We start from the raw sequence: 27,988 nt of genomic DNA, 5'->3' as shown, positions 1-27,988 counted from the left end.
ATGCCCGCAAACTCTGTTTATCAACGCTCGGGCACTCTGGAGTGTGCAAAGGTAAGCCCGGGCACTCTAGAGAATGCAATGATATGCCCGGGCATTCTGGAGTTCGCAAAGTTACGCCCGGACATTCAGGAGAATGCAAAGATACGCCCGGGCATTCTGGAGAATGCAAAGGTACGTTCGGGCATTCTGGAGTATGCAAGGGTACGATTGGGCACTCTGGGGTATGCAAAGATACGCCCGGACACTCTGGAGTATGCTAAGGTTCAACATGACGATCTCGAATATGCAAAGGTACGACCGGGCGCTCTGTAGTATGCATAGGTATGTACGGGCGTATTTGATTAGGCATATCTACGCCCCGGCACTGTGGAGTATGCACAGATATGCCTGGGAACTCTGGAGAATGCATAGGTACGCCCGGTCACTCTGCATTATACATAGGTACGCCCGGTTATTCTTGAGTATGCAAATATACACCCGGGCATACTGGAGTATGCATATGCACACCCGGACAAACTAGAGTATGCATAGGTACGCCCGAGCAATCGGGAGTATGCAAAGGTACGTCCGGGCAATCGGGAGTATGTAAAGGTACGTCTGGGAACTCTGGAGTATGCCAATGCACGCCCGGGCACTCCGGAGTATTTAAATGTACGCCCTTTTATTCTGGCGTATGCAAAGGTACACCCGAACACTTTGGAGTATGCAAATGTTTGTCTGGCGTTCAGGATTATGCATAGATACGCCCAGATACTCTGGAGTATGCAAAGATACGTCCGGGCGTTCATGCAGAGTTACGCCCGGGCGTACTGGAGTATGTATAGATACGCCCGGGCACTCTGGAGTATGCATAGATACGCCCGCGTATTCTGTAGTAGGCAAAGGTACGCCCGGGCGTATTGGAATATGAACAGGTACATCATAGGCACACTGGAGTGTGCAAAAGTACGTCCGGGGACTCTAGAGTATGTAAAGGTACACCCGGGCACTCTGGAGTATGCAAAGATACGCCTGCGTACTTTGTATTATGCAAAGGTTCGCCCGCGCACTCTGAAGTATGTATATATATATGCATTCTCCAGAACGCAAGGGCGTACCTATACATAATCCAGAGTGACTGGGTGAACCTATGCATACTACAGAGTACGCGGGCGTACCTGTGCATACAACAGAGAGACCGGGCGTACCTATGCATACTATTGAGTGCCCGGGCGTACCAATGGATACTCCAGTAGGCCCGGGTGTATCTAAGCATACTCAAGAGAACCCGGGCGTACCTATGCATACTCCAGAGTGCCTGGACGTATCTACGCATACCCCAGAGTGCCCGGGCATACCTTTACATACTCCAAATTGCCGGGGCGTACCTTTGCATACTCCATAGCATCTTGATGAACCTAAGCATACTCCAGAATGCCCGGGCGTATCTTTGCGTACTCCCGGGTGCCTGGGCATATCTATGTATACTCCAGATTTCCCGGGCGTACACTTGCATACTCTAGAGTGCCCGGGCGTATCTTTGCATACTCCAGAGTGCCCGGGCGTACCTCGCATACTCCAGATCTCCCGGGCGTACATATACATACTATAGAGTACGCGGGCGTACCTTTGCATACTACAGAGTGTCCGTATGTAACTGTGCATTCCACAGTGTTCCCGGACGTACCTATGCATACTCCAGAGAGCCTGGGTGTACATATACATACTACAGAGTACGCGGGTGTACTATGAATACTACAGTCCGCCCGAGCATATATATGTATTCTCCAGAACGCAATGGAATACCTATGCTTAATCCGGAGTGACCGGGCGTACCTAAGCATACTTCAGAGTGCCCGGGCGTTCCTTTATATACTCCAGAATGCCCGGGTGTAATTTTGCATAATACAGAGAACGTTGGCATACCTTTGCCTACTCCCGATAGCCCGGGCATACCTTTGTATCTTCCAGAGTGCACAGACGTACCTGTGCATACTCCCGATTGCCCGGGCGTACCTTTGCATACTCCCGATAGCCTGGGCGTAACTATGCATACTCCATTATGCCCGGGTGTACATTTGCATACTCCAGAGTGCCCGAACGTACCTATGCATACTCCAGAGTGCACCGCGCGTACCTTTGCATACTCCCGATAGTCAGGAAATATCTATGAATACACCAGGGTGCCCGGGCGTATCTATGCATACTTTAGAATGCCCGGGCGTACCTCTGCATACTCCAGAGTGACCGGACGTACCTATGCATTATCAAGAGTACACCTTGCGTACCTTTGCATACTCCCGATAGTCCGGGAATATCTATGAATACACCAGGGTGCCCGGGCGTATCTATGCATACTTTAGAATGCCCGGGCGTACCTCTGCATACTCCAGAGTGCCCGGACGTACCTATGCATTATCAAGAGTACACCTTGCGTACCTTTGCATACTCCCGATAGTCCGGGAATATCTATGAATACACCAGGGTGCCAGGGCGTACCTCTGCATACTCCAGAGTGCCCGGACGTACCTATGCATACTCCAGAGTACACCATGCGTACATTTGCATACTCCCGATAGTCCCGGAATATCTATGAATTCATCAGGGTGCCCGGGCGTATCTATGCATACTTTAGAATGCCCGGGCGTACCTCTGCATAACCCAGAGTGCCCGGACGTACCTATGCATACTCCAGCGAGCCGGGCGTTCATATACATTCTACAGAGAACGCGGGCGTAACTTTGAATATTACAGAACGCCTGAGCCTATATATGCACTGTCCAGAACGCAAGGGCTTACCACAGAGTGCACAGGGCGTACCTATGCATAATCCAGAGTGACCGGGCGTACCTATGCATACTACAGAGTACGTGGGCGTACCTTTGCATACAACAGAGGGCCCGGGCGTACCTATGCATACTCCAGAGTGCCCGTACGTACCCGTGAATACAACAGAGTGCCCGGGCGTTCTTATGCATATTCCAGAGTGTTCGTACTTACCTGTGCAAACCACAGAGTACTCGGGTGTACATGTGCATACAACAGTGTGCCCGGGCATACCTATGCATACGCCAGAGTGTTCGTACGAACCTGTGCATACCACAGAGTACACCGGGCGTACCTGTGCATACAACAGAGTTCACGGGCGTACCTATGCATACTCCAGAGTGCCCGTACTTATCTGTGCATACCACAGAGTACGCGGGCGTACCTGTGCATACAACAGAGTGCCCGGGCGTACCTATGCATACTCCAGAGTGCCCGGGCGTACCTATGCATACTCCAGAGTGCCCGTACGAACCTGTGCATACAACAGAGTGCCCGGGCGTATCTGTGCATACAACAGAGAACCCGGGTGTACCTATGCATACTCCAGAGTGCCCGGGCGTATCTATGCGTTCTCCAGAGTGCCCGGGCGTACCTTTGCATACTTCCGAGTACGCAGGCGTACCTGTGCATACAACAGAGTGACCGGGCGTACCTATGCATACTACAGAGTACGCGGTCGTACATATGAGGCATCAGATTGCCCGGGCACACCTTTGCATACTTCAGAGTGCCCGTACGTAATTGTGCATACAACAGAGTGCCCGGGCGTACCTAAGCATACCCCAAAGTGCCCGTACGTTCCCGTGAATACAACAGAGTGCCCGGGCGTACCTATGCATACTCCAGAGTGCCCGTACTTACCTGCGCATACCACAGAGTACGCGGGCGTACCTGTGCATACAACAGAGTGCCCGGGCGTAATTATGCATACTCCAGAGTGCCCGTACGTACCTGGGCATACAACAGAGTGCCCGGGCGTACCTATCCATACTCCAGAGTGCCTGTACGTACCTGTGCATACAACAGAGAACCCGGGCGTACCTATGCATACTCCAGAGTGCCCGGGCGTACCTTTGCATACTTCCGAGTACGCAGGCGTACCTGTGCATACAACAGAGTGACCGGGCGTATCTATGCATACTACAGAGTACGCAGTCGTACATATGAGGCATCAGATTGCCCGGGCACACCTTTGCATACTCCAGAGTGCCCGTACGTACCTGTGCATACAACAGAGTGCCCGGGCGTACCTATGCGTACTCCAGAGTGCCCATACGTACCTGTGCATACAACAGAGTGCCCGGGCGTACCTATGCATACTCCAGAGTGCCCGTACGTACCTGTGCATACCACAGAGTGCCCGGGCGTACCTATGCATACTCCAGAGAGCACTGGCGTACATATGCATACTACAGAGCAAGCGGGTGTACCATACATACTACTGTCCACCCGAGCATATATATGTATTCTCCAAAACGCAATGGCGTACCTTTTCTTAATCCAGAGTGACCGGGCTTACCTATGCATACTCCAGAGTACCCGGGTGTACCTTTTCACAATGCAGAGTACGTGGGCATACCTTTTTATAATCCCAATAGCCCGGGCATACCTAAGCATACTCCAGAGTGCCCGGACGTACCTTTGCATACTCCGGATTGCCCGGACGTACCTTTGCACACTCCCGATTGCCCGGGCGTACCTATGCATACTCCAGTATGCCCGGGTGTACCTTTGCATACTCCAGAGTACCCGGGCGTACCTATGCATACTAGAGAGTACGAGGGCGTACCTGTGCATACAACAGTGTGTCCGGGCGAACCTATGCATACTCCAATATGCCCGGGCGTACCTCTGCATACTCCAGAGTGCCCGGACGTACCTATGCATACTCCAGCGAGCCGGGCGTACATATACATACTACAGAGTACCCGGGCGTAACTATGAATATTACAGAACGTCCGAGCCTATATATGCATAGTCCAGAACGCAAGGGCTTACCTATGCGTACTGCAGAGTACGCGGGCGTACCTGTGCATAAAACAAAGTGCTCAGGCGTACCTATGCATACTCCATAGTGCAAGGGCTTGCCTTTGCACACTCCAGACCGACAGTGCGAGTTTGTGCACACACCAGAACGCCCGGGCTAACCAATACATATACCAGAATGCCGGGGCGTACCAATGCACACTCAAGAACGCCCGGTCGTACCTATGCATACTCAAGAACGCCCGGTCGTACTTATGCATACGCCAGAGTATCCGGGCGTATCTATGCGTTCTCCAGAGTGCCCGGGCGTACCTATGTACACTCAAGAACGCCCGGTCGTAGCTATGCATACTTAAGAACGCCTGATCGTACCTATGCATACTTCAGAGTATCCGGGCGTATCTATGCGTACTCTAGAACGCCCGGGTGTATCTATGCATACTCAAGAGTACCCGGGCGTACCTTTGCATACTCCAGAACGCCCGTTCGTACCTATGCACACCCCAGATCGCCCGGGTGTACCTATGCACACTTAAAAAACGCCCGGTCGTACCTATGCACACTCCAGAGTGTCCGGGTGTATTTATGCGTACTCCAAAACGCCCGGGCGATCTATGCATACTCAAGAGTACCTGGGCGTACCTATGCACACTCCAGAACGCCTGGGCGTACCTATGCATACTCCAGAACGCCTGGGCGTACCTATGCATACTCCAGAACGCCCGACTTACCTATGCATACTCCAGAACGCCTGGGCGTACCTATGCATACTCCAGAACGCCCGGGCGTACCTATGCATACTCCAGATCGCCTGGGCGTACCTATGCATACTCCAGAACGCCCGGGCGTACCTATGCACACCCAAGAACGCCCGGGCGTACCTATGCATACTCCAGAACGCTTGGGCGTACCTATGCATACTCCAGAACGCCCGGGCGTACCTATGCACACCCAAGAACGCCCGGGTGTACCTATGCATACTCCAGAACGCCCGGGCGATCTATGCATACTCAAGAGTACCTGGGCGTACCTATGCATACTCCAGAACGCCTGGGCGTACCTATGCATACTCCAGAACGATCGGGCGTACCTATGCATACTCCAGAACGCCTGGGCGTACCTATGCATACTCCAGAACGCCCGGGCGTACCTATGCACACCCAAGAACGCCCGGGTGTACCTATGCATACTCCAGAACGATCGGGCGTACCTTTGCATACTCCAGAACGCCCGGGCGTACCTATGCACACCCAAGAACGCCCGGGCGTACCTATGCATACTCCAGAATGCCTGGGCGTACCTATGCATACTCCAGAACGCCCGGGCGTACCTATGCACACCCAAGAACGCCCGGTTGTACCTATGCATACTCAAGAACGCCTGGGCGTACCTTTGCATAATCCAGAACGCCCGGGCGTACCTATGCATACTCCAGAACGCCCGGGTGTACTTTTGCATACTCCAGAACGCCTGTGCGTACCTTTGCATAATCCAGAGTACCCGGGCGTACCTATCTATACTTCAGAACGCCCGGGCGTACCTATGCTTACATTAGAGTGCCAGGGCGTAACTTTGCATGCTCCAGAACGTATACATTTGGCTATCCTTTTCTCCTACTTCAATTAGGTAGATCCAAACATTTAGCCATGTTATTAATTAATTCTTGCCTACGGGCTAATATAAAACATGAACCCGTATGTAACACTTTTTGGACTAGGGCACTTGTGGCCTAGTTCATAGTCATAACCGCGATGTCTGCATTTTCAAGCCGCATCTGAGGGTTCACTGACGTAATGTATTCATACGCTGTATTTTGATTGGATTGCCGTTAGCGAATTTGAATAATCAAAGTAGTATCAGAACTGATTACAATCACAACATCCAATAAAAATAGTTCTCCTAACAATTCAAGCTAACTGTATGTTCTTTTAATGAAGCACAATAAATGCATACGTAGCGAGTGAGTTAATCGGGTTAACCACATGAATATTCTTGCATACGGTCAGATTATATGCAATAAGAATATGAACATATTGGAAAAGTATGCATCGAAGTTTTTCCGTTCAATGCTCTGTATTGATATACTGGTACCCTCTTTCTCTTTTATCCGAAAAGAAATTAGTATCAGCTAACCGTGGTGCCCGTCGCGCATTCGAAATGTCTTGTGAATTCATACGTAATAAAAGCGAATAAAGCGTGCGGTCTAAGTAGAAAACCACCAGGAAAGTTGGTTAAAAAAAGTAGTGTTATCCTTTGTATACAATGTTGGTATTCCGAAGTCGGTCCCTGATCTTTTTTTTTCGACATAATTTGCATGTTTCCGTGATATTTTCTTTTCGATACAAAGTTTATTTAACTAGTCATCGCATGGCACTTAGCAATTTTTTAAATACAACATGATTTTTGGTATTTATTGTTCAAATACTATTAATGTTAACTAAAAACCATATGCCGCGTACCTGTATATAACTTTATATTTTTGGAAAAGTAAATCAGGGTACCAGTCTACTTATTGACCTCAAAATTTACTCTGATCAGAGCGGCCGAATGATTCAGACATGTATGTTATCACTACTTCCGGATGTTGATGATGTGAATTTCATAGTTTTTTATCGAGGAAATTTATCAATAAAGCCGCCATTGAATGATTACAACCATCAAACGGATTTATTTTTATCTTACCGTGGGTAGCATTTTTAATTTGACACGTTAATTTTCAAGCAATACAAGTTCGTTTGAAAAAAATCATGTGATTCAGATTTCAATTTTGCAAAATGGAGATAAAAAAAACAAATATGCGCATACTTATTTATGAAGTTTCATTCTAAATGAAGCCAAATGTATGGATATGTGCACAGCATCTGTGAATAAGATGATTGTTTACCTATGTGCATAGAAAAATCTTGGAGCCACTCTCAGTGTAAGTACATGACATTGTGATAAACCATCGCCATTGATAAAACAATCTTGCATGCTCAATTTTGATTTCCTCTCTTATATAATGCACCAGTCAATTGTTACCACGCCCCCCTCGGGGATATACCAGGGAAAAGGGCTGTGTTTTTACCTTCCAGGTGCCCTCGTAGCTAAAGAACTTCAGCGAACACATTATATATTACCTTTTTGGACGTGTTGTAAACATCAAAAAATAAATATCAACATTACAGTTATGGAAGCCAGAACTAGTGTCCTCGCAATGCTGGGTGATTTTTGTGGTTTTACTTTCGCGCAAAAACATCACACGACTATTTAAAGAAGGAGCTAGTGGGTCGACTTAGTGCAAACACCAAATGAGTTCATTATTGCGATCTACAAGAAATGGTACGAGTGTCTTCGGTCTGTGGCCTCGCTGCACTCGCTGCACTGGCTCCATTTTCCGTAACTCTAACATATGCAAAGAAGGGCATTCTTCAAAATGTGCAGGATTTCAATGTTAAAAGCGCTCATAACTTTTTTCAATGGGATATTAACCAAATGATTCTTAATGACCTTCATGTTCGATAGTGCCAAATAATGGACTCTTCTTTCTCATGATCAAGCGATAAGTCATCTCTGCTGGTTGTGGCACACTAGCAGATGTGACCTGACACTGATTCAATCCGTAGCTTTAACAAAGAATCAATTTTATTCTTAAGGTGCGTTAGGACGGCTGGAATACAAACACAACATTTAAAGGGACTGTATCACAGATTGGCACCAAAAAAAGTTGTTTTCTGTTACGAATCTCAGGACAATTATCTAATAGAATGTGTCACGCTTTGATATCATAATTGTAAAAAAGTACCAAAATGTAAAAATAAAAATGTGTCGGAGACCGGGTTCGAACCCGCGTCGCCAAAATTGAAGTCCAATGTCTTACCTACAGAGCTGTTAATGCTTACTCTAATCGCGGGACATAACTAAGCTATAAACCTATCTCGGTAATATCGCGTCATAACACCGACTAGCCAATTACGCATAAGGAATGAATTCTACCTGGTAGACATACCCAGTAACTTTTTTAATGGAAAAATACGAAATAACTGCTCAACTTTAATAAATTGTAAACTATGTGGTACTTCAGTAATTAAGTTTCAATGCATTGTACACATCGATGCCAAGTTTCTGTCATTTTTCGACAATTTTCTCTTTTTTTTCCCGCTATTTTATCATCTGTGATACAGCCCCTTTAACGCATGGTGTAAATAGTCCGTTACTAAAATTTTCAATTAACAAGGTGCATAACTAACAGGTTAATTTCTTATACAATGTCATGCGTATTGTATCAAGTAATATGTGGACTAAGTATTATGCGATACCCTAGAACAGATTTTGAGTTTGAGCCAATGCAAAGTTTAGAAAAATGACGAGGCATATGATAATACATTTCCTAAAAATAAAATAAACACTAATCATTTAAATGTTGTTATTCCTTATCATGTAATAATTTACTTTTGAAACATGTCGGAGCTTTAAATGTCCATCTTATGATATTGCAGATATTCCGTCCGCAACCACTTGTTTTTTTGGTAACGCCGATCTGAGACGAAGGTATAAATATCCATATTGTGATATTGTAGAAAATATGCACAAAAACACTGTAAACAAATGTGTTTCATCGGGATTGAAGAAAATCAAAATAGACCAGCTCGCCCGAAAAGTCCAGTTCTTAGCTTGAAATTCGCATGTCTGTCTGTGTATGCATCAGCTCGCATATAAACCGTTGGCTTAAAGAGCAGCCTCGCCCATCGCATGACAGCTCCACAACATTTCCAGTGACAGAACCGGTGAAACTGCAACACAGCTTTCTACGCTAGGGATAAGATGTCTGGAATACGAGGACTTCGACATTATCAGTATGTTTAGAAATTTTAAAAGTTTAAAACGGAAGCTACTCTAATGCCCGAGAGAGAAAACGTACTGGCTGCGATTTACAGATTGCATATTGGAAGATCATTAGGTGTAAAATTGGAATTGTTATTTTTCTTGAAAAAAATGATGATTGAAAATAGATTATTCATTTTTAAAAACTTTGAATTTGTTAAATGCAGAATATTTACTGAGCATAACACTTTCTACCAGTGACATAAAACATTTTAGGAAATCGTTGAACTTATGGAAAATGTACAATTTAAGATGCTTCAGTCCAACGGCCCAAGGGTTCTTTCTATTTGTGAAATCAAAAGCGTACACTTTAAGCTCATGATTTTAAATAATATAAGATTGACTTACGATTAGAAACAAACACAATTAAAACGTAGGTACAAACAATGATTCCATTAGACTAAAGGATCGATGCTGCTGATGAAACTGTTGATGTTTGTGGTGTTGGTGTTGGTGTTGGTGTTGGTGTTGGTGTTGGTGTTGGTGTTGATGTTGGTGTTGGTGATGATGTTTGCATCAAACAAAATATTTGAAATTAGTTCGTTCAGTGGCTGGCTTTGTACAGGGGTAGTATTAAGGATCTGGTGTAAGAGGGGGCGTTAAGTGGCGTAACCTTTTGACTTGCACTCCTCTATCAGAACCAAAATTTGTTCGTTTTAAGGTGTTGACAGGGAGGTTTTGGGTACTGTCCAATGACAATAAAACATTTCAATGTCCGAATTCGTGCATTTCTTGTATATTTTGTTCTGTTTTGTTGACGATTTTAGGGCGGTGTGGGGTGGTGCGCACCATAGATCCGCTAGTGCTGGCGGTACACCACATGTTCGGTTACGGTATAAACTACTTTTTATGTACCCCGCATCCAGGATAAGAACCTTATGGTTGTTACAACACATCATGCATCTACTCAATTAACCACCCTTTTTACTTTAAGGCGAGTACGCCCTGGCGAGGTAGCTACCCCAGATTGTCACACAGAACCCGGAGCCCGTCACGCGACACGTGTCGGAGCTGGTATCGTTCATGGAGTCATGTGGTGTAACCGAACGCATCAGTCTTCTCCAGGTGTTGATCGCAAAATCTAAACACAAGGTGAGAGGGGATGAGAGGTGGGAGAGAGTGTTGGGCGAGACGGGAATCGGTAAACGGACTGAGAGATCAAAGCGCATACGTGCAATTTTGGTATCGCCTCCAATTCAGAGGAAAAAAAGGAATTACTTTGTCTGGGATCGTTGTAGTCCGTGACGGCGTCACACCTTTGATCCCTATTAAAAATCGTTTTGAACTACTAGTATTCGGTGTATACTTTTAAACTTCATATGTTCATTGGTCATTGATATAAGTTTACCCGTACTGATTTATGGGTTAGTAGGTCAAATGTCGACGTCATGGTGACAAATTATAGATGCGTCCGAAATTTGATGTTTTTCTACAATATATGAGATTTTAAGGTCGCAAACTCAGTTTTTCGAGAAACATGTTGGTTTCATTTAGAACCAAATCGAAACCATAGGGTCAATAGAGATACTGGAGAGGTTGCGGTTAATACTGATTTTAGGTTGGAGACAGGATTGTATTTTGAAACATAACTGATGATATGGAGATACCTTTACTTGCTCCATCGTTCAAAGAGACCATATTTTTCAGCATACATCCCATCGATTCATTTTCAGGCGCTGGAGGGCCACGTTGCAGCGTTCTGTAACTAACTGACCGTGAGCACACTCGTGCCCCTCATTCTCGCTATGTTTGTTGACATGGCGACTGCAAACCCCGCTGTTTTCATCGACCATGTGAACGCGCTGAAACTGCTAGCTGAACAGCAGCCAGAGTTCATTCATCAAATTGTGCAGATCGTTGGGGCGGTAGGTACTGTCTCATTGGTAGGTGCTACCATGGTAACCAAGTCAATAAATAAAAATAGTGGTTTAGAAGATGTCTATATTAACTCATTGGTAGGATTAGTGGAAACCATGACAACCAGAATAATACACCCGTGGTTAAGAACGTATCGTCCCTGTATCATTGGTAGATTTAGTAGTTACTAAAGCAACGAGTTAAATACATGCAGTGCTAAAGCAGTCGGTGCCCTGTCTAATTGGAGGGTTTAGTAGTTACCATGGCAACCAGTTAAATACAAGCAGTGCTAAAGCTGTCGGTGCAGAGCTTATTGAAAGGTTTAGTAGTTACCATGGCAACCAGTTAAATACAAGCAGTGCTAAAGCAGTCGGTGCAGAGCTTATTGGAAGGTTTAGTAGTTTCCATGGCAACCCGTTAGATCCAAGCAGTGATAAAGCAGTTGGTTCACTGTCTTATAAGGTGCCCCTTTATCAGCCTATAGGGTGCCCCTCTATCAGCCTATATTGTATCCCTTTATCAACCTATAGGGTGCCCCTTTATCAACCTATAGTATGCCCCTTTATCAATCTGAAAGGTGCGCCTTTATTAACTCATTGGGTGCCCCTTTATCAGCCTATAGGGTGTCCCTTCATCAGCATAAAGTTTGCTCCTTAATTGTCAGCCTCACATATCCCTACTTTAGCTCGGGTCAAAAGGAGATGCGGTCCGTATCCAGCCAGACAGAGGGAACTATGACCATTATCACTGTTGGCAACCCAGCCTACCCCAGTCATGTCGTTGGTGTGAGGCAGCAACAGCAGCAGTAGCAACAGCAACTACAAGTCCCACACAGCAACAGATCCAGTCAGCTTAGTCTCACACCATCATCCAGGTTGGTATCTTCGTTATAGTATGCGAAAGGCGGACATATGCCTCTGAAAATAACTTATTAACAAAAACTAGAATTTAGAACATTCGAACCCCGTTGGCTCGAACTCATTCAGTGAAGTTATAGTGAAGAAATTCACACTACTGAAGAAATTCACACTTGTTTCCTGGATGTCGAGGTATGAAGTCATAGAGTGAAGTTATAGTGAAGAAATTCACACTTGTTTCTTGCTGTCCAGGTTTGAACTCATTGAGTGAAGTATAGTGAATAAAATTTACACTTGTTCCAGGCTGTCCAGGTCTGAAGTCATAGAGTGAAGTCATATTGAAGATATTCACACTTCTGAAGAACTATTCACACTTGTTCCTGGCTGTCCAGGTATGAACTCTCTGAGTTAAGTTAAAGTGAAAAAAATCACACTAATGAAGAAATTCATTCTTGACGTTTAAGGTAGTTGTTCATATTTTTATAGGCCTAGTCAGCGTAAGCCCTGGGCCAGCAGGATTTAAATTCTATAGACAGCAACACTGTGTGACATCGAACCTATTTATAGACTCAGTCAGCGTCAGGACTGGGCCAGCAGGATTTAATTTCTATAGCTGGCAACACTGAATGACATCCTATATATTTAAAGACCTAGTCAGCGTTAACCCTGAGCCACCAGGATTTAAGTTCTTTATAAATGTTATAAAGCAATACTGTATGACATCCTATCTATTTATAGACATAGTCAGCGTCAGCCCTAGGCCAGCAGGATTTAAGTGCTATATAAAGCAATACTGCATGACATCCTACCTATTTATAGACCGAGTCAGCGTCAACCCTAGGCCAGCAGGATTTAAGTTCTATATAAAGCAATACTGTATGACATCCTATCTATTTATAGACAAAGTCAGCGTCAGCCCTGGGCCAGCAGGATTTAAGTTCTATAGATAGCAACACTGTATGTCATCATATTTATTTAAAGACCTTGTCAGCGTCTACACTGGGCCAGCAGGAGTTAAGTTCTATAAATAGCAACACTGTATGACATCCTATCTATTTATAGGCCAAGTCAGCCTCAGCTATGAGTCGGAAGGATTTATGTATGAGCAGCTGTTAACATTGCTTTGCAGAAAGGCTATGAATAGAAATACTGTATGACATTCTATCTATTTATAGGCCCAGTCAGCCTCAGCGTTAAGCCAACAGGATTTAAGTGTGAGCAGCCTTAAACATTGCCGGGATGCGCTCTACCCGGAGAAAGGAAACAGTGGCTATATCACACTTGTCACCTCATCCTTCCAATCAGCAAAGGTAACATCCCTAATGATAATGTATTGGCGGTAAATAAAGTAAATATATGTGAATGTCTTTGGTTTGCATATATATGCATGTTATTTAAATCCAATTAGAATTTATCAAAAGTGTTTATATATGTTACTGCTAAAAAATATGTGTCCAAAATGTATTCTCAATTATACAAGTTCTCTCTATTTGAATGCAGTCTTATCCAAACATTTTCCAGGACCAGGATGCCTTGCTTCAGGAGCTCCATGGTGACCGATACTGATGTGTTCGATTTTAACGCCTCTCGCAAGTACTGGGCCTGCTTCATGTGTAACCACCCGGAGAAAATGTCTGAACTGATGCCTGATGGAAGTCCAGTCATTGCTGTATGTTAACAGTTTTTTTTAATATTTGAATTTTTAAATCATACTTGAATTGTACTGGTGATTGATGCATGATGGCAATCCAGGCATGATAGTTTGTGTACACTTGAATCTTGCCAGATTTTACTGCCCGCTGGCAGCCCAGTCACGACTCAGCTGTTTATAATTTTAAAAATAGAATATTTACTTTTCTCCATTGAACAGGGTCAGTTGAAGGAGAAGAAAGGGCGCTGGAAGTTTTTGAAGCGGTGGAAGACCCGATACTTCACTCTCTCCGGCAGCCAGATAACCTACAGCAAAAGTGATTCGATATGTTACATTTTATATTCACTGAATTGTAACTGATATTAGACCTACAGGTAAGTGATTCCATATGTAACACTTTACATAACCTTAATTTAACTGACATGAGACCTTATTCCTATGTGACTTCAAAGTCTAACTGGAATTAGATTGTGTAAGCTGAAAGTAAGGGCATGGTGAAACATAAATCACCTCAGATTTTATTTCACTCTATATTTGTTGCGTCAGATAGACGTAGTTACCACAACAGCGGTCAACCAGGTGTATGTTAGTGCGTCCGGTTGTATGTCCATCAGTAAGTCCAACTTGATAATTCACTTGGTAATTTTTAAGTTATTTGTCACAAATGTTCACCATGTGAAGCTGGCATGTTAAGTGCAAGACCAAAGACTTTTCGTCAAAGGTCAATGTCACACGTTAAGGTCATTTGTCAAACTTCCATGTCAATGACTTATTTAAGGTGAACATACCTCCACTTTGTCTTGTCCTGGCTGTAATTATTCCAGTAGGAAATCTTATAATAACACAATTGTTTTCCACGTATGAGAAGGAGGCATTTCAATCCATATTGTTTGGTAAAATGTCAAGGTCACACTGTGTGGATTTTGTCCAGACGCTCGCTTGTTTGACATCCCTGTAAATAGAGTGCTAATCAAACATGCAGTGCCAAGTAGATATCTGATTATGAATGTCAATGTGATAACTTACATGTTCTTGTATAAGGAATGAAAAAAAATGTTCATCTTTAAATATTCACCTCCAATTTAATTAAATTTACAAATTAAAAGGATGTGAATGTTACAAATATTCCGATGGTCTTGTTCATCTGTGTATGGTACGGTGTCAAGCAATTTTACTATCAATGTAAGTTAAGGCTTAGTTTAATAAAAAATAAATCTGCGTATACCATCTATAATATCATAAAATTAAGTTGTTTTTATAGAGAAAAGAAATGTTACCAGTGCGAGAAATACAGAGTGTGAAAGCTGTTCGCAAAGGCATTTGTGATATTCCAAAGGCGTTTGAAATCTTCACAACAGACCAGAACTATGTGTTTAAGGCAAAAGGCCAACAAAACAATGAGCCCTGGGTACAGTTCATCCATCTAGCTGTGGCCAAGGCTCAGAATGATGGAGAGTGTACTGTTGTGGAAAACGTCACCATACCAACCATTCCAACCAGACCTAGATCTGCTGTACGCGATACAAAGTTATAGCATTTGTGACACAGTGCACACGCTGTGATAGACAGTAATATTAAGATCTTCATAACTTTAGATGTAGAATTGTTGTAATTATAACAAAGTGTACATATCTGAATAAATAAAAATGTTAGCATTTTGACTAAGTGCATATACTGTGATACAAAAATTTGTAGTTTGTTACCAAGTACAAACATTATTGATGAAAGATGGTGGACCATTTGTGTCCACTTTCCATTCTTTTGGTGTCTTAACTGCTGGTGTATTTTGATGGCTCAGCCTGTTTCTCTTTTGTTTTATTGTAGTTTATATTTGTTGTTCTATGATTATACATTTAAATACATTTATGGATATATTAATGTGAATGTTTTTGAAAGTGAATTTTATAATGGTGATATGGCCATGCATTTATTAATGTTAATAGGTAAGTCAGTATTGTATTTGTCCACATTAATGAACTGATAATTGCATTTAAAAAAAACACATGTACACATGTACAAAACCTTTTTCCAAAAAATGATAATTACTTCAAAGCTGTATTTTCTTATTTTAACAAAACGTGGCGCTTATGGCGCAAATGGATTACCATAGTAAAAACCCATTGTAAGTTATTTTTATGAAGACAATTTAAAATTAGTATTAATTGATATGCTGTAGATTGGAAACATTGTTACACATTTATCAGAAAATGTTGTTTACATGTATATATGTGTTTTGTTAAATAATACATAATTTGTTTTATTCGTATTCGTATATATACACAATTATCAAATGTGTAAATAAAAGCGTACATTGAGGCAGTAATAACAATATTGATGCCAGATTCAGTTTTGTTTAATTTATAATAAACAAAAGGCAAATGTTATCACCAGAAAACCACAATATGTTGACATTCATGTCATGTTAAGAAATGAAAATATTAAATATTCAAGTGCATAATGTTACATTAAAATCATCTCCAGCATCGTATTACACCTGCTTTCATGAAACATCATTGAAATGTTGGTTAGCATGGGAAATTATGCATCTGCGATTTTTATGTATTTTTACTTCGTTAAACAAGAGTAAGTGCCCTTTAATAAGTAAAACAGTGTATGAAGTACATATCTTGTGCAGAATTAAGCTCCAACAGTATTGTACCTTCACTCATAAGACTTCATAGGAATTTTGGTCATCACGGGCTGTTGCCATCCCTGTCACTTTTCGCTCTGTCTAACAAAAGTTAGTGCCCTTTAATTAGTAAAACAGTGTATTAGTGTCTAATCGTAATTTAAAATACTTTTAAGATAATAGTTGATAGGAAACTATCATGAATGCATAAGTGAACATCTGCTAACATGTCAATGTATTTTTCTTGTTTACATCAAGTGTGTAGCCAGTTATTATCATAATAATTAAATAAAAACAAACTGATTATACGAAATGTCCAATGGCGTTTTAAGTATTAAGTGTTGTTTCTATTAGAGACAATACCATTTGCCTATGTTTTCATAATTACAGTTAATTATTTCGATTGCTGTATTAATTTTTAGTAGAACAGGGGCTGTATTGCAAAAATTTCTTAACATTTTTTAGAATCTTATAACTTAACATGTGAAATTCTAAATTGTAAAATTTCTTTCAAAACCTAACACTTTCTATAGTTTTTTTAGTTTTAAAGCTTCAGTTTCCATAAATTAATGCCAGAATATACATTAAGCATATAAGCATCTTTGAGAGTGCAACACGGCAAATAATGAAATTCTTGACTCTAAGGAAAAGGCTCATTCTTTATTAAAAAAATAATAATTCTGTAATAGGGCTCCAGTATGGGTCTTTCTGTATTGGTCTTCTGTATGGGTCTTTGGTGTTCATAAGGACATTTTTCTGCTGTAAACCTTTTAAAAGGAAGTGCAATATATAACGTTTGTAGAAGTAGTATTAAAATGAATCAAAATTGGTTTAAAGCATTTGAGAGTACTGCAGCCATATTTAATACACAATGCTATTACTTTGAGGCTTGACTGTCAGGGGTGTAGCTAGCCTTATATTCATGTGGATTCATTATTGGGCTAGGCGGTTCGGGGGCATGCTCCCTCGGAAATATTTGATTAACAGGGTGCATTCTGGGCGTTCTAAGGGTTTTTTTAGTACTGGAAAATGGACAGTTTTAGTCAAGTACGCATAGTGCAACTTTGGCTGATTTTTTGTCAAAATCAGGTGGATTCGGCCGCGTACGTATAGTCAGCTACGCGCCTGACTTTCAACTATTACCCTGTGAACACCTTTGTCATTGTTACAATCCATACCTTTGTCCTTTTTTTTAATCCTTATACTAACTATACAGTATAGTTAGTATAAGGATTAAAAAGCAATGGTAACATAAAACCATCTTAAGCTAAGGCCCTTAAAACCAACTTTTGCGGTGTGGAACGCCTTAAATTCACCGACAAAATTGTGTTTTAGCCTATAACTTTATCGTTTTGTTTATAAAAGCCAACCTATCAAAATTAGTATTTAAATTTTGTGTTTAACCTATTTATATTGAAACTAATCAACTTGTTTATTATGACTCCCACAAATTAACTCCAAAGCAAAAAGTATGCTTGAGTAGTTGTTAAGAAACAAGGATTGTACCTAAATACATCTTTGACTGTAGAAAAGTATTCCCTTGGGATCTTGACCAAAGTCATACTTCAACATGATATTGTTTAATAAAATTCCTTATCAAAGGTGTAAACTCATGTTATTTTCAATAACTTCTGATGCTTTGTGGTAAAATGAGCTGAGATTGAGATTTGACTGAAGTGTTTTCGTGTTATTGGGGCCTGGTGTGATCTCACTTCTTCTCAAAATAGGCACCGGACCATTGTACACAGCGTTTGTATCTCTTTGGCCATTTGTTGAAGATGGTATCCCGAATGTACTCTGCCGGGTACTGGTGTATCGATGCGTTTGCAGCTGTCTTTAGCTCTCGTAAACTTTTAAATGGGCGAACTTTGAGGTGGGAGTTTAACTCCGGGAAAATAGCAAAGTCAAACGGGGCCAGGTCAGGTGAGTATGGCGCTTGTGGGAGAACCTCCAGCGCTAGGACGCTAATCGCATGCTGAGTGGTCGCCGCAGTATGAAGTGGGGCATTATCCTAATGGAGAATTATTAGTATCTATAAATGTGTTTCCGGTATGGATAGAAAAATCCGACCCTAGGGCACGCGCGTAAGCCGGTAACGAGGCTTTCCGACAAACAAATTACTGTTTAAACTCAAATTAGTTGACTGCAGTCTATGTACATTTTGCAATTCAAATGTAGAATCAATTGAACATTTATATTGGGAATGTCAAAAAACACAACAGCTATGGAACAAATTAAACAACTTTATTGCATTGACGCCAATGAATATCACAATTAACAAACACGAAGCCCTATTGGGAATAGTAAAAAAAAACAAGTACAGTAATATCTGTAATTTTTTAATTATCTTAATGAAATTTTAGAAAATCTCAACAAAATGTAATGACAGACAATTATCTTTCGATGCATATTTGCATTATCTGAAACTAAGAATAAATAAAGAGCAAATAGCATTAAACAAATATAAGTTTGAAACCCATCGAAATAAATGGGAAGTACTCAATATTCTAAACAACTAATATAAACAGCAGACACATCGATAAAGCGATAAAGAATGCCTTTCAACACAACATAGAAATGTTTAAGCATATATATATATATGTTCTTGATGCATTATGTTAATATGATATATGTTGAAAAATAAATGAGTTACTGGCCACGCAGCGTGTCCGAGTGTCGGGTTTTGCGATCCGGACCGAAAATACATAATTGATATTTTTCTTGCATATCTAAAATTATGAATTTGTGGAAAACATGACGTAGAAAACGCCCTTTTGAACATTTCACAAAAAGCGCGTGCGACGTTGGGTACTGACGTCAAAAAGTGCAGTAATTTTAAATCACTATTGACGTCAAACAGTTCCTCTAAAATCGGTTTTACGATTATTTATTTTCAATTTTAATTAAAAGTATTGCATACTTATATTTCTAATTGCGCTGTTTTGAAATGGCATGATATACTTTTTATCAACCATACAATAAAAGAAATAAGAAGATGCGCGTTGTTGCGCGTGACTCATCTTACATGGGGGTGTAAGACGACTTTTTCTGGCTAGGCATTTTCGGTGAATTCAGCCATATGGCAACCCCCCCCCCCCCCCATGCCAGATGAGTCACGCGCTGTGACGTTATATTGTTAATTTCTTTTATTACACACTTTATATAACCATTAATATGATATTTCAATAGATGAGGTTCATTCACATGAACTTTTCAAAAAATATTAATTGAAAACAAAACAAAATAACCCTTAAAAGACGTAAAACTGACGGGACTTATTGACGTAAGCAGTGAATAAAAAGATACTGCGCGTCATGACGTCAGTAAACATCATCGCACGCGCTTTTTTGGTGAAATGTACCAAAATGCGCTTTTTAAGATGTACTAGAAAAATATCAATTATGAGTTTCTGTTCCAAATATAAAAAACTCGACCCTCGGGCACGTTGCGTAGCCGGTAACTTGGCTAGCCTCGTTACCTGGCAACACAGGTGCCCTCAGGTTGACCGGGATGTCACTCCTCTTCTCTTCTAAGCGCCCGGATGAGATCACGGCCGAGTACCTGTTCACAATGTTAAAAATATTTTAGGATTCATACTGTTACCTTATTGTTAGAAATAAGGTTGGTGGTCAGATTTTTGTGTGCGGTTCCACAGCCGACATTGGCAGCCTCTGACAGCTCTTTAACGCCGCATAGCGGCATCGCCGCATAAACGTAATTTTTTTCGTTTATGAGGTGATTTTCAACGCATAAACGTTTATGCGGCGACGCTCAACGCATAAAGCAGAAATTGCTTATATGGGGTGCAACTGTGCCCTTTTGCCACATAAAGAGGATTAACCTAACCGTTTATTATAAAGCTAAAAAATATTTCAACAAAAACGATGGTGATGACGTTGATGAAGATGATGATGATGATAATGATGGATGATGATGTTGATGATGATGATGATCAAGATGATGATGATGATGATGATGATGATGATGATGATGATGATGATGATGATGATGATGATGATGATGATGAAGATGATGATGATGATGATGATGATGATGAGGATGATGATGATGATAATGATGATAGTTATGATGATGCTGGCGTTGGTAATTATGATGGTGGTGGGGATGATGATGATGATGATGATGGTGGTGGTTGTGATTGTGGAGATGATGGTGGTGGTTGTGATTGTGGAGATGATGATGGTGGTTGTGATAATGATGATGATGATGATGATGATGATGATGATGATGATGATGATGATGATGGTGGTGGGGATGATGATGGTGGTAGTGGTTGTGATTATGGTGATGATGATAGTGGTTGTGATGATGTTGTTGATTATGGTGATGATTAAGATTAGGGCGCTGCATATTACTGTCAATTTAAAGAAAATAAACCCTTAGAGTGTTCAAATGACTAGTGCATTTAAACACAATCAATGAAAGAATGAAGTCCATGATGACCCTATTATTAGTTGGAAATGGCGTTGAAAGTATGTAGTTAGCGGCCTAGCGGCCTGGCGGCCTAAAATGATATGCTATTTTCTTATAAAACAAAGAAATATTAGCTGAGTATTAAGCACACTCTGAGGCGAGTATTAACATTTTTTTTTTAAAAAGTCGAACAAGCAGTCAGCTTTTCAAAGCATGTGAACATGCCTCTTCTTCTATTTTTTTTTTAATATATTTTCTGTGTTTATGCCCAAATTATCACTCTTAAGCAATTATAAACCTTTTCTTAAAAAAATGTCGATCGAGCACTTCAGCGGCCTAGCGGCGTGAAGTTAGCGGCCTGGCTGTCTAGCAGCCAAAAATGGTATGTATACATCCGTTTTCTTCAAAAACAATGATAAATCTATGGTTTAACAATTGTTTTAAATGCTGATATTCGTTATAATGGTTGTTTTATGCAGCTTGGTCGAGTTTTAGGCGAAATGCAGACATTCATTAAAGGATGGTGATTTGTGATAGAAACCATAACTTTGTCATTTTTTAGAGAAGGAAAGGCATGTATAAATGGTTTATATTAGAAACCAATTTTAGGCCGCTAGGCCGCTGAACTGCTTGATCGACTATTTTGAAAAAAAAAAGTTGCTTAAGAGTGATTATTTGTGCATAAAACAGTAAATATATCATTGTTTTAGAAGAACAGGCATGTTTAATGCTTTAAAATAGCTGACTACTTTATCGACATTTTTGAAAACAAAATGTTGATAATAGCTTCAATGTGTTAATTTGTGCATAAAAACAGTTACTTTGTCATTGTTTCAAGAGAGAATGTATGTATACATGCTTTGAAATAGGATTCAATTTTATGCCGCTAGCCCGCCAACTTCACGCCGCTAGGCCGCCCGGCCGCTTACTTTGAGTTGCTAGGCCGCTAACTTCACGCCGCTAGGCCGATAACTTCACGCCGGCAGGCCGCTAGGACGCATGACCGCTTACTTCAAGTACATGTTGAATGTGCGCATTGTCAAGGGTTCATGCTCGTCAGTCAGACAATAAGGCAAGAATATATGTTACGTCATAGGACGATTCAGTTTTCTGAATGTCCCTAATGACGGTGTTGTGCTTTGTCGTAACATTTATTCCATCCTTTAGTCGGGTTAAACGTCATTTCAAACGTTTTCGCAGAAATATCAATTGGTTTGGTACACATTTAAACCGATCTTACTAAATCTTTGTCAAAAATTACGTCTCTAAAAGTCTTGTTCAAAGCTTGGTTAAGTGGACATAAAAACTAAGACCGATCTTGATGAAACTTTATCAACCACTATTATATACTAGTATATGTTTTAATAGCTTTTTATTCGGCGAAAGTGTGCCTTTTTGCCCCATAAAAAATCATTTTTATGCGTGAAAATCACCGCATAAACGAAAAAAACACGTTTATGCAGCGATGCCGTTATGCGGCGTGACACAGCTCCCGTACAGTCACTGTGCAGTCCGCTTTCAGTTTCTCTTCAATTGACGTCACGGCTAACGGTTCGATTGTTGACTTCCGTCCCCAACCTGCATCATCTTCAATGGACTGTCATAACAGTGTCGATGCCACTTGAAAACAAGCGCACGGAAAACGCAGTTTTCTCCCCGTGTCAGCTTTAGTAGCTTATACGTTTCGGATTGTGTTTTCCCTATTTCTTTGCAAAATTAAATGTTTGAGCGAATTTCAAAACGTTCTTGTTACGATATATTTCATAGCATGCGTGACTGTTTAAGAGCAGACGTTGTTTATTTCAAAATGCAACAGTCGATTGACGTCAAATGTTCAGATGACGTCGAGCAAACGTCGTCAAACAGAATCGCGGAGTTGCATTATATTGTGTTGTTTCGTGCTATGCTATGCTATGTCATGGTACTCTTATCGAGGCAGTAAGGAGAATGTAAGTATCTATCATGTGTTTCCGGTACGGATAGAAAAATCCGACCCGAGGGCACGCGCGTAAGCCGGTAACGAGGCTTGCCGAGTTACCGGTCACGCAGCGTGCCCGAGGGTCAGATTTTTCGATCCTGACCGGAAAAACGTGATTGATATTTTTTCTTGCATACCTGAAATGATAAATTTGTGGAAAACTTGACGTAGAATACGCATTTTTGTACATTTCAACAAAAACGCGTGCAACGTTATGTACTGACGTCACAAAGCGCAGTAATTTTAAATATTTATCGACGTCAAATATTTTGCGATTATTTATTTTCAATTTTAATTAAAATTATTGTCTCATCTTACATGGGGGAGGGGTGTAAGATGAGTTTTTCCAGCAACGGTCACATGGCCGGAAACACACGTCCGGTATGCAAGAAAAAGGTTTACTCTTTCAAATGGTACTAATTTTAGTATTTTGCAAGTGGTATGAACACAATTAAGGGACAAGTATACGTAATTAATGATCATCCCTCGAATATGTTTGAAATTGATTAAAAGATACGCCCCACACCAGTCAATTGTAACCACGCCCCCCTCCAGGTCCGGGGTTATACCAGGGATAGCCGGGGAATTGGACCGTGTTTTTACCTTCAGGTGGCCCTGCAGTGCCGGGTGAATGCGGTGGTTTTGTCTTCGAGCAAAATATAGCAGAGGGCCTAACCTAGGGTCCCTGGGTGTGGGGGCATTTGGCAGGTATTATACCATCTGTTCGTCCCCGCAGTGTGGGAATTTTACCCGGGCTTGGCTGGACCCTAAGTCAAAGTCCCCGCTATTCCCCGGACCTGGGGGGAGGGGGCGTGGTTACAATCGTGGTTGTAGTCATTATTATCATACTTATACTCACCATTCTATTACATTTTCATACTCATCGAATTAACCACTACAACCACCATCATCATCATCATCATCATCGCCGTCGTTACCACGGCTACCGCCATCATCATCATCGACGTCGTCGACATCGTCTCAACCACAACTACCACCATCATCATCATCGACGTCGTCGAAATTGTCTCAACCATCATCATCATCATCATCATCATCATCATCATCATCATCACCATCATTTTCATCATCATCATCATCATCATCATCATCATCGACGTCGGCGTCGTGGTTGTAGTCATCATCATCATCATACTTATACTCATCATTCTAACACATCTTCATCCTCATCGTATTAACCACCACCAACATCATCATCATCATCATCATCATCATCATCATCGTCGTCGTTGCCACCACCGCCATCCTCACAATCATTATTATCATCATCATCATCATCATCATCATCATCATCATCATCATCATCATCATCATCATCATCATTTTAACACATCATGACCCTCATTGTATTAAATACAATATTAAAATCAAAGCACTTTAAGCGCTACAACTCTCTAAAATAGACAAAACATTCCATTAAACTTTTTATATAGACTACTTTTGCACAGTTATTTTGTCGAAAAGTGATAAAACGAGTAAGTTAACATTTTGAAGTTTTCCAGATTTCTGTTCCTTATTCGGAGTTTGGTACGTTTTTAAAGCACTTTAAGTACTAAAACTTTCTTAAAGAGACAATGTTTTTCTGTAAACTTTTTATGTAGACCACTTCTGCATAGTTATTTGATCAAAATATGTGTTACTTTAAAAGATGACAATTCACCGTTTCTGTTCCTTATTCGAGTTTGAATAAGGAATAGGGAACTAGTTCCTTATTCCTTATTCGACTTAGTGTGCGTTATAAAGTACTTTGAACACTCCATCCTGCTCAATAAGACAACGCATTTATTCAAACTATTGGATAAGATCAATGTGCAATTAATATTTCGGCTATGGTTACCTCCCTTCAGGAAATGGTTGTCAATTTTTCGTTCCGTGAAATGTTTAAATATAAAATGACCTAAAGGTTTTTAAAGTGTCAAAACTTGCAAATGTGATTGGGATAATGTAACTGGACTTATATATAAACACTGGAACTAAAGGTACTGTAACTTGAAGTAATAAAAAACGCATTGTTCTCAAAATTTTCACCTGGATATTAATAGCCATTTTATTGTGACCACGACATACATGTGTGATAGCTGTTGTTACATGTAAAAACTTGAATACATCAGTACATAATAGTGTAGAGGATTACAAAGGATTATTTTCTGCGCTCATAGTTCTGGTCGCTCATTAAACTACACTGCGCAGCGAAAGTTATGTCTAACCCAAATAGTACATCTACCCCGATTTCTAAGTCGGCGGCCTCCAAAAGGGACTTATCATCACCCATGGACGATGCCGACACCAAAAAGTATAAACTGTCTGAATCAAACACAACAGTACATATTGAAGATACCAGTGGCATCGCCCCTTGTGCACTTTCCAAAGAAGATCTGTTTTATGTCTCAAAGCAAATATCAGCAACATTTCATGATGACATGTCCACTCTGGTTGAGACACTGATATCAAAGTTAGTGCCTCCTCTTGTCAAGAGTATTCATGCTGACCTAACATCACGCATCAATGCTCTGGAATACGAAAATGCAGAACTTAAAAGCAAAGTCTTTAAGCTTGAAAATGAAGCCGATAGAGCTGAACAATATAGTCGGCGAAATTGCTTGCGTGTTGCTGGTGTCGCAGAAACGACTAGCGAAAATACTGACGACATCGTTTTGGGCATATCTAATGCTGTCTCGAGCGGCTTATCGATCGAAGAAATTGACCGCAGCCATCGTGTTGGGCCGGTGCGCAACGATAAAAAGCCGCGCGACATCATCGTGAAGTTCGTCTCGTATCGCTCTAGGCAAAAACTGTACCAGCGTAGATCAGCTCTCAAAAAGTCTAGCGAGCACTCGTATGTCTACGTCAACGAAGACCTCACCAGAAAACGAAGCTCTCTTCTTTATGAAGCTAGAAGACACGCCAAAACTGGTTCCCTGTTAGGCGCTTGGTCGTCCGACGGGAAAGTGCTTATTAAGGACAAGGCAGGCAAAATACATGCTATTAACTGTCCTGATGAACTGTACGCTGCTCTACCTGCAATGTCCTATGCCTCAGCGGTGCAGAAATAATACACATTTTCGTCATATGACACAGACTTTTTTTGTTCTGCAGTATACTTCGATCGTTATTTTGCTCGTCAACTGGCGAGTTCACCTGTACCATATTCATTGTAATCTTGTCTTACTGGCCGTTCTGCATCCGTGATCCTATAATATTAAATTAAACAATTATGTTCAACATATCATTTATCTTTTATTATTATAAAGTGATTGTAATACTGATAAATTATCTTAGTGACGACTGAACAGATAATCCGTTACTATTCTTTGAAAAATAGCAGTGTTATTATGTCACCATATGCTTTTTATAAACTGGTATAACATGCATCGTACTGATTAAATAATAAGCTATTCACTCTAAGCTATGTTTAAATATATAAATTATCGATCTTGATATTTAAATATAGCCTTAAAGATATATTTGGTAATATCCATAAAATATTGAAGATATTGTTACTTGTTTTTAAACATTTGGATTATACCAACATAATATTTTTCATAACTATAATATATATAGTGTAGATAAAGTACTTTTGTTGCCAAATTTTAAGAGAAAACAATACAAGTCCTATTTGTAAGATATTTTATGCACTATTGTTTTGACCAATTCACCATTATCATGTATCGTGGAACATTATATTTTTGTTCCGTTTTTCTTTTTACTTCCATTTTTGTTCACTCATTGTGTCTCCAAGATATTACACTTTACTCTGTAAAAAGATATGAATTCAGCGACCGCACTGTTGTATACTTCCTTATGCGACTGCGTCTCTTCTGTACACTTGTTTCACATATAACCTAAATATGCCCCTTGAGTTTGTTCATTCCCCTACTCAACAAACCTTTGACATAAGATCAAGACTTACTCGTCTCTTAACCCTGTTGTTTTCCCTGGTAATATTGTTCAACACCATCTTCGCTTTCTCAGTGCTTGTGAACTTAAAGTCACTAGACACTAGACTCTGTGGTAAGATATACCGTGGTCTGCAATCCAAGAAGTATGACCTAGCAGGAAGCCGAGTGTTCCAGTGTAATAACACTTTTATTAGGAATTGTATACTCACACTATCCGTATATACTCTTTGCACCTGGTTGGCAGTACTTCTTAACCAGAGTGGTGACATCCATCCTAATCCAGGCCCTGCAGATCACTCATCACGATCATCGTTAGATTTGTCCCATAATTTATCCTTGGTTCATTACAATGTCCAAAGCATATTACCAAAACTTGATATAATCAAAGCTGAACTTCTAGACTTCGATGTTTTAGCGTTTTCGGAAACTTGGTTATCACAGTCAGTTGACACCAACAATATTCTTCTTCCACATTTTCAGGCTCCTGAACGCAAAGATCGGGCAACCAACAATTATGGAGGTGTTATTTTATATGTCAAGGAAAATATATTTTATAAGAGGAGATTTGATCTAGAAGTTATGGACACTGAATGCATTTGGATCGAGTTGGCTATTAAACCTAACTTGAAGATGCTTGTTGGATTGTTTTATCGACCCCCAAACACTTCTGCTGTCTTGGATTCACGTATTGAGGAGTCTATTGACACGGCTGTAAACACTGATATTTCTAACATTGTTTTGGTGGGTGATTTTAACTTGAATGCTACTCCATATTGTATCAGTCCTAAAATAGTGTCTTTATGTCAGCAATATGGTCTTACCCAATGCATTTATGAGCCCACTCATTTTACCGAACATTCTTCGTCTATTATTGACCTGGTATTTTTAAAAAATACTAGAAGTTTGCTTCTCTGTGAAGTTGGAGATCCCTTGTTTGATCAACAAGTTCGCTATCACTGTCCCACTTTTGTCTTCTTTAAGTTTTGTAAGCCAAAGTTAATTTCT

General features: G+C 40.9%; 1 pseudogene; it reads left to right on the top strand.

Moving 5' to 3' along the window:
- Window positions 1–15,556, top strand: LOC128245986 (uncharacterized; annotated as a pseudogene).
- Window positions 15,557–27,988: the final 12,432 nt, after the last annotated feature.

This window comes from Mya arenaria, chromosome 9 (assembly GCF_026914265.1).
Source record: "Mya arenaria isolate MELC-2E11 chromosome 9, ASM2691426v1".
Classification (NCBI taxonomy): Eukaryota; Metazoa; Mollusca; class Bivalvia; order Myida; family Myidae; genus Mya; species Mya arenaria.
The sequence above is the reverse complement of the archived record's forward strand: the minus strand, read 5'-3'. Positions and strand labels throughout refer to the sequence as shown.